Below are 16,252 nucleotides of genomic sequence, written 5' to 3'. Positions count from 1 at the left end.
CTTCCACAGTACTGAGGCAAGTGTCGACTTCTGGAGTGTTGCACTGTGGGTAGCTATCCCACAGTTCCTGCAGTCTCCGCTGCCCAGTGGAATTCTGGGTTGAGATCCCAATGCCTGATGGGGCTAAAACATTGTCGCGGGTGGTTCTGGGTACATATTGTCAGGCCCCGGTTCCCTCCCTCCCTCCGTGAAAGCAAGGGCAGAAAATCGTTTTGTGCCTTTTTTCCTGAGTTACCTGCGCAGACGCCATACCACGGCAAGCATGGAGCCTGCTCAGGTAACCGTCACCCTATGTCTCCTGGGTGCTGGCAGACATGGTACTGCATTGCTACACAGCAGCATCAACCCATTGCCTTGTGGCAGCAGACGGTACAGTACGACTGGTAGCCGTCATCATCATATCTGAGGTGCTCCTGGCCATGTCGGCCAGGAGCACCTGGGCAGACATGGGCGCAGGGACTAAATTTGGAGTGACTTGACCAGGTCATTCTCTTTAATCCTGCAGTCAGTCCTATTGAACTGTCTTATGGTGAGTAGGCAGGTGATACGGATTGCTAGCAGTCCTACTGTACCATCTTTTGCCTGCCTGGCACGAGATGAGGATGGCTAGCAGACCTACTGCACCGTCTTCAGCCAAGCAGCCATGAGATGTGGATGGCTTGCAGTCCTTCTGCACTGTCTGCTGCCAGCCAAAGATGTAAAAGATAGATGGAGTGGATCAAAACAAGAAATAGACCAGATTTGTTTTGTACTCATTTGCTTCCCCCCCTCCCCCACCTAGGGGACTCATTCCTCTAGGTCACACTGCAGTCACTCACAGGGAAGGTGCAGCAAGGTAAATCTAGCCACGTATCAATCAGAGGCCAGACCAAGCTGCTTGTTCCAATAAGAGCAATTACTTAGGTGCACTATTTCTTATGGGAACCCTCTGTGAAGTCCTGCCTGAAATACTCATTGATGTAAAGCCACCCCCTTTGTTGATTTTAATTCCCTGTAAGCCAACCCTGTAAGCTGTGTCGTCAGTCGCCCCTCCCTCCGTCAGAGCAATGGCAGACAATTGTTCTGTGCCGATGCCATACCAAGGCAAGCATGGAGGCTGCTCAGCTGACTTTGGCAATTAGGAGCACATTAAACACCACACGCATTATCCAGCAGTATATGCAGCACCAGAACCTGGCAGAGCGATACCAGGCAAGGAGGCGATGTCAGCGCAGTCACGTGAGTGATCAGGACATGGACACAGACTTCTCTGAAAGCATAGGCCCTGCCAATGCATGCATCATGGTGCTAAGGGGGCAGGTTCATGCTGTGGAATGCCAATTCTGGGCTTGGGAAACAAGCACAGACTGGTGGGACCGCATAGTGTAGCAGGTCTGGGACGATTCCCAGTGGCTGCGAAACTTTTGCATGCGTAAGGGCACTTTCATGGAACTTTGACTTGCTTTCCCCTGCCCTGAAGCGCATGAATACCAAGATGAGAGCAGACCTCACAGTTGAGAAGCAAGTGGCGATAGCCCTGTGGAAGCTTGCAACGCCAGACAGCTACCGGTCAGTTGGGAATCAATTTGGACTGGGCAAATCTACTGTGGGGGCTGCTGTGATGCAAGTAGCCCACGCAATCAAAGATCTGCTGATATCAAGGGTAGTGACACTGGGAAATGTGCAGGTCATAGTGGATGGCTTTGCTGCAATGGGATTCCCTAACTGTGGTGGGGCCATAGACGGAACCCATATCCCTATCTTGGCACCGGAGCACCAAGCCGGCGAGTACATAAACTGCAAGGGGTACTTTTCAATAGTGCTGCAAGCTCTGGTGGATCACAAGGAATGTTTCACCAACATCAACGTAGGATGGCCGGGAAAGGTACATGACGCTCGCATCTTCAGGAACTCTGGTCTGTTTCAAAAGCTGCAGGAAGGGACTTTATTCCCAGACCAGAAAATAACCGTTGGGGATGTTGAAATGCCTATAGTTATCCTTGGGGACTCAGCCTACCCCTTAATGCTATGGCTCATGAAGCCGTACCCAGGCAGCCTGGACAGTAGTCAGGAGCTGTTCAGCTACAGGCTGAGCAAGTGCAGAATGGTGGTAGAATGTGCATTTGGACGTTTAAAGGCGCGCTGGCGCAGTTTACTGGCTCGCTTAGACCTCAGCGAAACCAATATTCCCACTGTTATTACTGCTTGCTGTGTGCTCCACAATATCTGTGAGAGTAAGGGGGAGACGTTTATGGCAGGGTAGGAGGTTGAGGCAAATCGCCGGGCTGCTGGTTACGCGCAGCCAGACACCAGGGCGGTTAGAAGAGCACAGGAGGGCGCAGTACGCATCAGAGAAGCTTTGAAAACCAGTTTCATGACTGGCCAGGCTACGGTGTGAAAGTTCTGTTTGTTTCTCCTTGATGAAACCCCCCGCCCCTTGGTTCACTCTACTTCCCTGTAAGCTAACCACCCTCCCCTTCTCCCTTTGATCACCGCTTGCAGAGTCAATAAAGTCATTGTTGCTTCACATTCATGCATTCTTTATTCATTCATCACACAAACAGGGGGATGACTACCAAGGTAGCCCAGGAGGGGTGGTGGAGGAGGGAAGGAAAATGCCACACAGCACTTTAAAAGTTTACAACTTTAAAATTTATTGAATGCCAGCCTTCTGTTTTTTGGGCAATCCTCTGTGGTGGAGTGGCTGGTTGGCCGGAGGCCCCCCACCGCGTTCTTGGGCGTCTGGGTGTGGAGGCTATGGAACTTGGGGAGGAGGGCGATTGGTTACACAGGGGCTGTAGTGGCAGTCTGTTCTCCAGCTGCCTCTGCTGCAGCTCAACCATACACTGGAGCATACTGGTTTGATCCTCCAGCAGCCTCAGCATTGAATCCTGCCTCCTCTCATCACGATGCCACCACATTTGAGCTTCAGCCCTCTCTTCAGCCCACCACTTACTCTCTTCAGCCCGCCACCTCTCCTCCCGGTCATTTTGTGCTTTCCTGCACTCTGACATTATTTGTCTCCACGCATTCGTCTGTGCTCTGTCAGTGTGGGAGGACAGCATGAGGTCCGAGAACATTTCAACTCGAGTGCGTTTTTTTTTCTTTCTAATCTTCACTAGCCTCTGGGAAGGAGAAGATCCTGTGATCATTGAAACACACGCAGCTGGTGGAGAAAGAAAAAGGGACAGCGGTATTTAAAAAGACACATTTTATAAAACAGTGGCTACAGTCTTTCAGGGTAAACCTTGCTGTTAACATTACATACATAGCACATGTGCTTTCGTTACAAGGTCGCATTTTGCCTCCCCCCACCGCGGGGCTACCCCCTCAACCCTCCCCCCTCCCCGTGGCTAACAGCGGGGAACATTTCTGTTCAGCCACAGGCAAACAGCCCAGCAGGAACGGGCACCTCTGAGTGTCCCCTGAAGAAAAGCACCCTATTTCAACCAGGTGACCATGAATGATATCTCACTCTCCTGAGGATAACACAGAGAGATAAAGAACGGATGTTGTTTGAACGCCAGCAAACATACACTGCAATGCTTTGTTCTACAATGATTCCCGAGTACGTGTTACTGGCCTGGAGTGGTAAAGTGTCCTACCATGGAGGACGCAATAAGGCTGCCCTCCCCAGAAACCTTTTGCAAAGGCTTTGGGAGTACATCCAGGAGAGCCGCGAATGCCAGGGCAAATTAATCCTTTCACATGCTTGCTTTTAAACCATGTATAGTATTTTAAAAGGTACACTCACCGGAGGTCCCTTCTCCGCCTGCCGGGTCCAGGAGGCAGCCTTGGGTGGGTTCGGGGGGTACTGGCTCCAGGTCCAGGGTGAAAAACAGTTCCTGGCTGTGGGGGAAAACCGGTTTCTCTGCTTGCTTGCTGTGAGCTATCTTCTTCGTCCCCAAAACCTGCTTCCGTGTTGCCTCCATCTCCATTGAAGGAGTCAAACAACACGGCTGGGGTAGTGGTGGCTGAACCCCCTAAAATGGCATGCAGCTCATCATAGAAGCGGCATGTTTAGGGCTCTGACCCGGAGCGGCCGTTTGCCTCTCTGGTTTTCTGGTAGGCTTGCCTCAGCTCCTTAAGTTTCACGCGGCACTGCTTCGGGTCCCTGTTATGGCCTCTGTCCTTCATGCCCTGGGAGATATTGACAAAGGTTTTGGCATTTCGAAAACTGGAACGGAGTTCTGATAGCACGGATTCCTCTCCCCATACAGCGATCAGATCCCGTACCTCCCGTTCGGTCCATGCTGGAGCTCTTTTGCGATTCTGGGACTCCATCATGGTCACCTCTGCTGATGAGCTCTGCATGGTCACCTACAGCTTGCCACGCTGGCCAAACAGGAAATGAGATTCAAAAGTTCGCGGTTCTTTTCCTGTCTACCTGGCCAGTGCATCTGAGTTGAGAGTGCTGTCCAGAGCGGTCACAATGGAGCACTCTGGGATAGCTCCCGGAGACCAATACCGTCAAATTGTGTCCACAGTACCCCAAATTCGACCCGGCAAGGCCGATTTAAGCGCTAATCCACTTGTCAGGGGTGGAGTAAGGAAATCGATTTTAAGAGCCCTTTAAGTCAAAATAAAGGGCTTCATCATGTGGACGGGTGCAGGTTTACATCAATTTAACGCTGCTAAATTCGACCTAAAGTCCTAGTGTAGACCAGGGCTAATACAACTTTCCCTCCACATTGCATTGACAGGGCATAAGGCCGCAAGGTTCAACGCCTCTTAATGGCTTCAGTTATAAGGAGATATAATCAGAATTGGATACATTATATACAAAGTTAACTGTCTTCAGCAGGAGTGTCTCCTTGAAATCACATCAGCGGCTACAAATCAAGGAAAGTCCTTTGGCAGCTGAATACAATTGGCAAATCTAGCCCCATTTGTGTGTATTTGCTGGGGCATCAGCTTGCCAGTTTTATTCAAGTCCGTTGCTGGCACAGCAGTCAAGAAGAAGAATTCTGACCTCGCTCACCCATGAGTTATACAACATGCACAGGGTTGTGTATGCTGGTTTATTTTTTTAAAAGATAATAGAATACAGCTATGTTGGGGCTAGAGACCCAAAGAAAATAAGCAGTATGGTTTGTAAGAACTAAACTCATTTCAACCAGTCACGTGATGCTACCTGTAGCATTTTTGGTGCCGTAACAAGAAGTGCTGTTATCAAACCTCACATGAATTCAAATACACATTCAGTTATTTAGCACTATACACTTTGGAATATAACTCCTCAAGAGGAATTGCAGATTAAGGAAAGCAGCAGCCACTGTTCTTTAAGGCCCATTTATTATGGTTTATTTCATCCACTTTATACCAGCATTCAATGTGCTGAACCACCAGTGGAGTGTTAATAAAAATCAGAGTAATTTCCACAATACCTCACTTTAAAAATGTCTAAACCACACAGCTTCAACTAGGGGAAAGGCACTTTCCTCTGAGCACTAGCACAAAGTTTAAAATATCAAAAAAGGTCCATTCACAACAATCAGAATATCAGGGTTGGAAGGGACCTCAGGAGGTCATCTAGTCCAACCCCATGCTCAAAGCAAGACCAATCCCCAATTTTTGCCCCAGATCCCTAAATGGCCCCCTCAGGGATTGAACTCACAACCCTGGGTTTAGCAGGCCAATGCTCAAACCACTGAGCTATCCCTCCCCCCATATTCACATTTTACTCTGATTCAAAAAGGGCAAAACACCCCCCTCCCCCAGCTACCACTGAGCAAACAGGTACAAATTTCAGACCAAATGGTGATAATCTCAGTTATAAGAGCTAGCCTTCCTCCCTGCCTCCCCCCCGTGGTGGGTACCTCTCATTTGGTGTCAATTAAATACAAAGAAAATGTTAGTTTCCATTAAGGGGGAGGATGTAAATTTCTAGCCCACTCCCTTAAACTGATCAATGCAAAGTATTGCAGTGATTTGACCTAGACATTTTTTAAGCACCCACAGTCCAGGGAGACAGTCTGTGCCTTACAGATTCTGAATCCTTCCCATAGTCAACCCACTTAGAGCAGGGGGGGCCAACCTGTGGCTTTTCAGAAGCTAATATGCGGCTCCTTGTATAGGCACCAACTTTCCAATGTGCTACAAGGTGCTCACTGCTCAACCCCTGGCTCTGCCCCCACTCCACCCCTGCCCACCCCCTCCCCTGCCATGCCCTTGCTCCCCCCCACCATGCTACAAAACAGCTGGTCAGGAGCTGCAAGGAGGGAGGGAGGGGGAGGTGCTGGGGCGGGGGGGAAGGCAAGGAGCTGATGGGGGGCTGTTGATGTATTACTGTAGCTCTTTGGCAAGGTACACTGGTAAACTCCAGCTCCTTCTCAGGCTCAGGTTGGCCACCCCTGACAGAGCACAAACAAGGCTCTACCACTCCTGTCCATCCTGAGCCACTCTGCATGTCCTTTAGATTAAATTCCCACTAAAAATCATTTCCCTCAACTGCTAAAGGCAGCTTAGTGCACAGTGGTGCAATCACACTAGGCAGAAGTCTGTTACCTTTGCAGGGATGAGGAAGGAAGAAAGAGAAATACTGTTTCATATTGTTTTATCTAGAAGTTAAGGCCAGCTCTGGTTGTAAGTGCCTGAGAGAGGCGTTTATAATGGAAGTGCCTTTTGATAACAGCCTCAGGTTTGACCTGTCTAAAACAACTTTGGGTTAAGTTGTATTGTAGAGCAAAGTTTTGGGGAAAATTATATAAAAAGCAATTTAATTGGCCAGTCTTATTGTGTACTGTCCATTATTAGTGCAGCTGGGTGGTGTGACAGTTTGTCCTCTCACATGCCAGCCACTCCTGCCACGAAATCATAATCCAATACATTCCCTTGCTCTGGATAAAAATCCAGCATTATAGCATCAAACCTAGAATAGGAAGAGGGAAGATGATTCAAAGGTTTGAGCTTAAATTACTAACAAAGGGAAGAACCAAGGTAAATATAATTACACATTAAGTCTAATCCATTTGAAACTTTTCTCATGCATGAAAGTTGCTCTTTAAGGCTAGCTGATGCAAAAGAACGTCAAAACCAATTTGCATGAACTGTATTGTAAGGATCCACTAACCTACACACTTAGGACAACAGCAGCAAAAAACAGTATCCCACTATATTGCTGAAGACAGCAGCAAACTTATTTCATGTAAATATACAAGATGCAATGCCACATTTCATTCTACATTCACACATCCAGAAGAGGATTTTTGAAGACTTGAGTCTGTTCACTCTGCACCAAACTTATCAAGAACAAACACCCTTTTAATGCATAACTAAACTGAAGGCTGTATTGTAGTAACTGATGCAGCTTCTAGTCTGTAAGTAAAGATCCCTTCCTTTAGTTTATGCAGAGCATCCTTGAATATAAAGAGCAAGTTGTAAACACTCCTTTGGAAAGACCCTATTTGTATGTATAAAAATCCTTACACTCAGGAGAAGTCAGGTTGGACACAGATTTCAAAATTAACTCCATATCTGGTAGTAAAGGACCAGCCACTTATTACAGATGAACTAGAAGAGGGACAGGTTGAGATTCCAGAGGTTCATTCCAGAAAGAGAATGTGATAAAATTTAATAAAAATAGACCTAGGGACAAAAATAAGAACTGAACACATCTATGTACCGACAACAAAAATAGGGAAATGGTTCCTGACATAACAGGCATTCTTGCAACATAATGGAATGACCAAATCAGTGGGACACTAATACCCGGAGACAATTGCACTGGAAATACAGACTAAATCATCGAGATGGAGTAGCAGTGCTATGCTTAGACAATTCCATAGACTCCTACAGGGTAATGATGGGGAACACCATCCTGTAGAATCTGTATGGATGCAAATTCCAGGCCACAGGAATACAAATATACTAGTAGGGTCATAGCACCAAGTCATGAAAAGGACATCGAAGTTCTGATCTAAAGCAGAATTAAGTCAATGGTACTTCATTCCTTTTGACTTCATTTGGCTTTGGATCAAGACAAGAGTATACAACATAGAGGGAGATCAAAAGAGCTAGTAAGTCTAGTAAAACAGTAATAATGGGTGATTTCAACTACTGCACATAAACTGATCAAATGGCACAAGAGGACAACTTACAAAATCCCTTCTTGGGAAAACAAATTCTAAAGCACACAAGAGGAAGGGCTATTTTCAATATAGTCTTAAGTAACACACTATTTAGATCAAGAATAACTCAGCTATTAAGTGACCAATGCATAATTAAGTTCAACATTCTTGTGGAGGAATCATACCAAAAACTAGTATAGCAACTGTAAACTTAGAATGAGGGGTTTAAATTAAAAATGAGGAAGCTAAGTCAAAAGGCCCTAAAGAAAACACATTAAAATCTTTGACTGAGCATAGTCTGAATCATCATTCTCTTAGAGTCACAAAAGGTGTTCACACCGCTAAACAAACATAGAAGCAGGAAGGTGGCTGGCTGGCTGGCTGGGGGAGTCAAGTTATATGGCCTGGGTTAAGGGTTCCTTTTAAACCAACCAGTTTTCATTCAAAAATGGAAATTTAGCTGAAGTGATGACAGAAAAGAGCATAAACTATGGCAGTTAAAATGCAAGTGGAAATTAGGAGGGCTAAGAAGGAATTGGAAATGCAAATAGCCAAAGATGTACAAACAAAAATTCTTTAAGTATTTCAGAAGCAAGAAGCCTACACGAGAATCAGTGAGTTCACAAGTCTGCCAGGGAGTAAAGGGAGAAGTTAAATAGGATACGGACTTCACAGAAAAGCAATACACCATTCTTCCTCACACTGGATGCTGGGCTGATACTCAACCCAGACCTACCCCTTTCAGGTAAAAAAGATGAAGCACTGTCAGAGACTGATGGCGCTAGAGCAAATAGGTGCATTAGAGAGCAACTGGTCCCCAGGATCTGACGGTATTCACTTGAGTTCTGAAGGAAATTAAAAATTAATTGGCTGAGCTGCTAAGAAAAATACGCAAACTTTCATCAATCACTTGCTATGCCATAGGATGGAAAGGTGGCAAATCGACTACTTATCTTTAAAAAAAGATGGTAGGGATGATCCTGAGAATTGAAGACCTCTGAGATTCACTGCAATGCCAAATGGATTGAAATAATTAAAAATAGAATATTCTGTCTGTAGAAACCTATGGTAAGTAGAGCTGGACATGTTACAAGAGGGATGACCTAGTGCAATTTCTGTAAAGGAGAACTGTGCCTTTTCAATCTAGTAGAATATTTTAAGCAGGGCAACAAAACAGATAAAAAGCACTAGCTGATTGTTCATTTGGAGGTTCAAAAAAGCCTCCTGCTTTTTTTCACCATAGGAACCAACCACTAATCGAGGGGGTTAAGTAAGATGGTTTCTCATTTTGTATAGCCCACAATGTGGTTTCTTGCAACTTCCTCTGAAGCATCTGCCAGTGGCCATTGTCACAGACAAGATACCAGATTAGATGGACCACTGGTCTGAGGCAGTAAGGCAATTCCTATGTTCCTAAATAGATGATACTTCACACAAAATATCCACATTCACGCTGTTGCCTTTTTGTTCGGTATTGTTGCAGTCCATGAATGTCTATTTGATTTTGGTGTTGCCAGGGTTGCTGTATTTTTCAAAGCTGAAATCAGATTTATATAATGAAAGTTTAACTATTCAAATCTCCCTCTGTTTATCAGTATTGATATCAGTCACCTGCTGGCACCCAGTGCTCCTCCCATTTCCATTTTGAAATGCTCCAATGTTGCTAACAGGATGGATATCATGTAGTTCTCAGAGCACTGGTGGTGGCGGTGGGGACGGGACGGGGGGATGGGACAGACAAGCCCAGTGGTAAGATTGTTCGTTTCTTTCTTCTGTAACTTTACTTCAGCAGCTTTATAAAAAAATATGTAAACAGTAAAAGAGAGCAAAATAAATATGAATAATGTAGAATAAAAGTGTGTGTCATCAAGGGTGCCTTGCATTAAAAACATCTTATTTGTGGCCTACGTGATAGTCTATGGTTCTCTCACCCCTACCACTCAAGGGCACACACTTGTATTAATCTGGACAGCAAGTATTAAAGTGTAACAAGTGCATATTATACCCACTGACCTGTTCAAACCAGCTGTTGCTGGTTATTGAGAAGGAGACACAGATTATACAATTTATTTGCTCACATAATTTACAAACAAAGGAAAGATCAAAATTTTTATCACATGGTTAATATAGTGTCAAAATTAGTTCAAAGCAAGTCCAGTGTTAATGCAGCACAATAGACGAGATTATAAGAACTACAGCACTGGTCATTAAAAATGACAAGAGAATTGTGAAATATTATCTTCAGTTAAGATCTCCAAAGATCTAGCCGTACTGGAGACTCTGACGGGAAGTAGATCACGTTTCAGAAGCCAGGTACTAAAATGCCAATGTTCCTACATGAGTTTCCACTGCTCAGTTCTAGCACAAGGCTTTGCTTGCTACGAAGTATACATGCAAGTTGAATACCAAGAGGCTTCCATTTAAAATTGGAAGCTTTAACAGTGGAGCTCTAAAGAGATAAATTGCATTTTCTTTACACCTTCATAAGGGCAAGTTGTGAATTACCAAATTTTAAGCAGGGACACTGTGCCATAAAGTATGGCATTCTTTGAAAGTTTACCTACTAGTATGAAAAGGAACTGCCCTATTACAATTTTTTTGGGGACTTTTACGAATTAGTCTTAGGATGGTCACAAACACTGTGGGTGATGCTTATTTGTACATGCACACAAACAGATACAAGATCTTACTAACAGATATGTGAAGTCTACTACTTCACTAGTATTGTCTCCTCAGTCCAAGTGTAATTGAACAGACCCTCTGTAGTGATTCAGAAGTGTCCATGCACTTCTGAGCATTCCCCATCTACTCATCCAGGAGTAGTGGTGAAACAATGGATCTTGAGTGAAATGTAGGAGATATGTGTTCGAGGGAGATAAATCAGAGCTAAATGATCCAGGGCAGTGGTTCTCAACCAGGTGTACGTATACTCCTGGGGGGTACACAGAGGTCTTCCAGCAGTACATCAACTCATCAGATATTTGCCTAGTTTTACAACAGGCTACATAAAAAGCACTACTGGTGACATCAGTACAAAAAAAATTCATACGACTTGTTTATACTGCTCTATATACTTACATGGAAATGTAAGTATATTTATATTCCAACCGATTTGTTATAATTATAGGGTAAAAATGAGAAAGTAAGCAATTTTTCAGTAATAGTGTGCTGTAATACTTGTACTGAGGCATGAAAGACAAAATCAGACTCCTGAAAGGGGCACAGTAGTCTGGAAAGGTTGAGAGCTACTGATACAGAGAGCCCTGAGAAAGTAAAAGGCCTTATCTTCAAAAGTATACACTGTAGAGATTATAACGGTATCTATACTTATTACACAAGTGAATATGAAAAATCTGAGCATGAAAAGTGATTTGGGCCATATGTTCAACTGGTGTAAAATGGCAGGATGTGAATACTTGACAGGTTTCAAGCAGCTCATTGATAAATCAGTACACTTCTATCTTTTTCACAAGTAAAAGGAAATTCACAGTTTAAAAAATCTGATCCCCCTTAGCACTAGAGATTACTCCTGGGGAAACTGACTACTGGCAAATGGGAAACATTTGTGGGATTTTTAAAGTTTTGAGTTGCCTTGATCAAAAACTTTCCCTTTTCTGTTTAGCACATAAAACTGAGTGGTAACTGTAAATGTACATATATTAGGGGCATCTGAAAGAGTTTAATTCTCATCATTGTGCTTTTTTTCATTGAAATACTAATGGCTGGTGCTGCAACATGCACTCAGACACCATGGTGGTGGGTGACTTTATAAAAATATAGATAACTAGAACAGATTCTTATTCTTGCTAGAGTTCATGCACTTCTAAGGGTGGCTTGTTTCATAGTGTGGTTTTTTTTTGTACATCAACACCATAAACCAAACAATCATTTACTGGGCCTCACTTCTTCTGTGCAAAGTGAACGTAAAATGCTACTAAACCAGAATTCTTCAGTCATAGGACACAGCCCGTTTCACTCACTTTGTACAGTCCATTCCAGATTCTGGCCCTAGCTCTGATGGTGCAAAGCTGGCTTGTAAGAAGAATCCACAGGAGGCATTTAGCCATCGGTGGCTCTTCAGCACTCCCCCTCGGGTCCTGGCCTAGGCGGCAGTCCTGAAGGAAAGTGGGCATGGCTGGAGTATCTGCATTCTCTCTGATCGCAGCAGCTGTGGGCAGCCAAATATAAATTAGACCAGCCTTTGGGCTGTTCTAAGGGAGACTGGGGTCCAGTCTGGCCCCCAGCTGGCCTCAGGATCCAGGGACCACAGAAACTTCAAGCTACCTTTCCCATCCCTGTTCTGCACGGAGCACAGTGCAATTGAACAGAGAATCTGACCCCAAATCATGACAGTGGATGCAAGGCAGAGGACAATCAGGCTATTTTGCTTCTCACACAAAGCACAACAGGTTTACTTCTGTCTCCAAGATGCTTAAAGCAGATACAACTATATTTCATTTGAAGTTGTGGATGTCTTGAACAGAACCTCTCAACCAGCCTGTTCTTCAGCTGAGTCCACATTTTTCTTCATGCTTTGCTGGTACTACTTTGGCCTGTAGGGTCAAATGCCATACTCATCATTTGAAACCTATCTAAAGAACATTACCAAACTACTCTGAAGATGGTATATAGCACCGTAATACAAATCTGTTCTAGGTTATTCTACAGACATTACAATCTACACTGACAGTAATCCTTTGGTTCAAACTGCAGAAATGTTCAGAAAACCACTGCTAGACTTTGCTTGAAATATAATGATTATAGTTACATTGCATGCATAATCAATGTAGCAACTTAAAAATGCTCAAACTGTGATCTGTGGAACATAGGTTTTTCACATGGTACTAACCCTCCTTTCCTTATTTCCAGCTATTCAGTTGCTTGGACAACTAAAAATACATACTTCATGTTTATTCATGTAAACAACAACTGTGGTTGTCACAGGGATGTTATGTGATCTTCACAATCTTGCACGCTTCCTTGAGATCAAATGGCAGGGGGAGGAGCATGCAAGATTGTAAATGGGAGGAAAATAGTCCATGAGACAGTCTATTAAGTGGAGGTCCCAGGTATGAATGTCTGACAACCTCCACTTTAAGTGACCCACAGGCATATTATGCGTGGAATCAGAGTTCAAATGATCCAAGACCTTTGCTCCATGGGCTAATGGGAGGCAGATACTACTATAGTGGCCCATAGGTGGGTGGAAAAAAGTCTTTGCCTAGAAAATTCTGCAGCTGCATGGGTGTTGAAAGAGGGAACAAGCTCAACTGGCTGTGAGACCACTGCCATGTTTCAAGTAGTAGCGAGTCTCGGTAGCAGTTTCAGGATGTAAGGGGTAGAAAGTGTCAAATGACCATGGTTAAAGGCTCTGACCCACCCATGGCTGAGTCCTAACACCCTGTTTCCATAACGGGTTCAGCTGTGGGGTGCAAACCACAGCAGGAAGCCTTATAAAGCAGCTGTGTGGTGGCTTGAGGATACCTTTGTGAAGACCTAGGGAGAAAAGGGCAGAAGAGAATGACTTACACACCATTTGGTGGAGATTTTTCCTATCAGTTTAGGAGGGACTCATGGGATACATAGAAATTGCTGCTTAGATGGGAAGATGGTGGCTGAGAGAGCTTTGAAGACACAGGGTTTACATGAGAGGAGGTGTCCGACACTGAGGTTCAGTGAGGTGAGGAGAATGGTCTCTTGGGAACTGGTAACATAGGCATGTGTGGAACAGCACCACTTTACACATGCCCAACTTCTGTCCCTCCCTCCCCAGTTAATTGGCTGAAAAGTTTGATTTTTATGATCAGTTAATGAAATAGGTTCTGCTCCTGCGTTTGCAGTTAGCCTGGATAATCCTAGGCTTTTGGATTTGCTTTCAAAAAGGTAAGGACATTGAAGCTTCTCTCAGATTTTTTTTTTTTTTTTTTTTAAATACAGCCAAACACAGCAAGAGGTACCTAAGTTAGACACAAGTTTTATGATCCAGAAGTGGAGAACTAGAGAAGCCATCATGGATCTACTTGCCAAGAGACAGGAATTGCTTGAGAATGAAAAAAGGAGGCTTGGATTCATGAACTACTTAAATATAACAGTGGGTGTAGTAGCACTAAGATATTAGATTCCAAAAAAGCCATTTTTGAGATACTGAGAAATATCGTGAGATCCAATAGGAAGAAATTGTTATCACAAGTGTAAGAAGCGGCTAGTTCATTGTAAATGAGACAAATCCTAAGAGACAGAAAAACTGTACCATTTTCCAGATCACCTAAAATACCTACTGATAAACAGATAAATAATTAGAAATTTATAACTATACAAATCAGTATTCTAGGGTATAAAAATACCTAAATAAATGTACTCTATTCCTGAAAAATACTATTGGAAAATCATGGGAAACTAGGGGTTATCAGATGATGTAACAAGAGCAAATGTATCAATCTTTAAAATAAGACGACAATAATCCTAGCAATTTAAGGGGAGAAACCTAGAAAGCAGTAATGCTGAAGAGATGGACAAAAATTGAACATGATTTCAATGGAATAAAGCAGCAAAAAAAGCCAAGACAATTTTGTGCTGCATACACAGGCATCACAGTAAAATAAGACAACAACTCTCTACATGGCTGAAGAGTAACCAGACCTGGAAGTACAAATTCAGTTCTAGTCTTGTCATTACCAGAAAACCATCACAGAGAGTCCAGAGAAGAGCAAAAAAAGGTCTTGGATGCTGGAGGAACTGATTTACATGGAAAGATTAAATACATATAAATTAACTGGTGACTAAAGGGGACATAAGTGTACAAATTTATAAAGGTGCAAATATGAGGACAGACATTTATCACAGTACAAAGGATGTTACTAGGAGTAATAGAATTACGTTAAGAAAGCGAAAAATTAAGATAATCATCAGAAAGATTTCTGTCTTCCAAGGAAAGTGATAGAAGCCCCATTGCTTGGGACTTTTAAAACTAGACAGGACAAAATATTAATAGATCAGTAATAAGGAACAATCCTACATTGACAGGGAGATGGACTGGATGACCTAATTTTCTTTCACCAAATTTTACTGTTCTATGACATGGAGATTTTGGATAAGATTTAAGTTTATTTACTTAGCTCTATTTCCACTTTCATGACCCACCATTCATTCAGAGAGACTAAAGATTAAGTTAGTAGTTATTTTGTGAGATTGTGTTCAACAGTGACAGTGATTTTCTATGCTAAAGCTCTATTTACTATAAGTTAGTCTAGAAGTTCATTTAGTTTCTGTCAAACAGTGGCTATTAGTTACTAAGCGGTTTGAGTTCTAAAGTTGAAAATATAATTTGGATACTTAAAATGTGGCAGAAAATCAGCCCTTATTCAGGAGAGATTTTTCTTCCCAAGAGTTAAGTCTGTTCTTAATTCTTTTGATACCATTTCCCCACCTACATTTAAATACAGGTGCTCCGGATGTGGCTTTTGGTTTAGGCCCCAAATCCAGCAATGTAATTGATGTGGGCAGATCCCTGAAGAGCCCAACTGATTTAAAACAGGACTCCTCACAGAGGAATTTATGCAAGTCCAGTTAAAGTCCATAGTGCTCCAATGGGCACAGGGGTCCACTCAAGAAGATCAGATTGCAAGATTGGGACCTTTGACTTTAGTGTTCTTGGGACAAGAACTAGGTCACCTCCAGGTCCTTCACAGCACCTCACACATATTTTAAGCACTAGCACTTATGTCAGCACAATTCTAAGTACAGCCTATAAACTGCCGCTGCAGAGGCAGTACTGAACAATGTTTCTTATGGGAAAGAAAAATAATGGCTACTTGGTGTTTTAAATGTGAGAGAGTCAGGAAGGCAGTTTAATAGTTAGAAACAAAGACACCAGACATACTGGTACTAACTTTAAAAATAGTTAGATTGTGTAAAAACTGACAGTGCCAATTACAGTGGATTAAAGCCCTTATTGCACAGTAGATAATTTTGCTAGTCCTCATTAAAGTGGAGGCTCAGTACAGATTATTGAAATTTAGTCACAGCAATCCCCACCAGCTGTGGGGAGAGGGCCAGAAATGCCCTGAAGCAGGGTGAGGGCATTTATTGTGCTCCTCCTTGCCACTGGTAAACCTGCTGCAGCAGCTACACAGTGGTCCCACTTCGTCTGCACAAAGAGAAGTGGAACAGAGATGCTCATCTGCAGTAAGGAATGGAGACCTTTA

This window comes from Chelonia mydas, chromosome 1 (assembly GCF_015237465.2).
Source record: "Chelonia mydas isolate rCheMyd1 chromosome 1, rCheMyd1.pri.v2, whole genome shotgun sequence".
Lineage (NCBI taxonomy): Eukaryota > Metazoa > Chordata > Testudines > Cheloniidae > Chelonia > Chelonia mydas.
Note: the sequence above shows the minus strand (reverse complement) of the source record.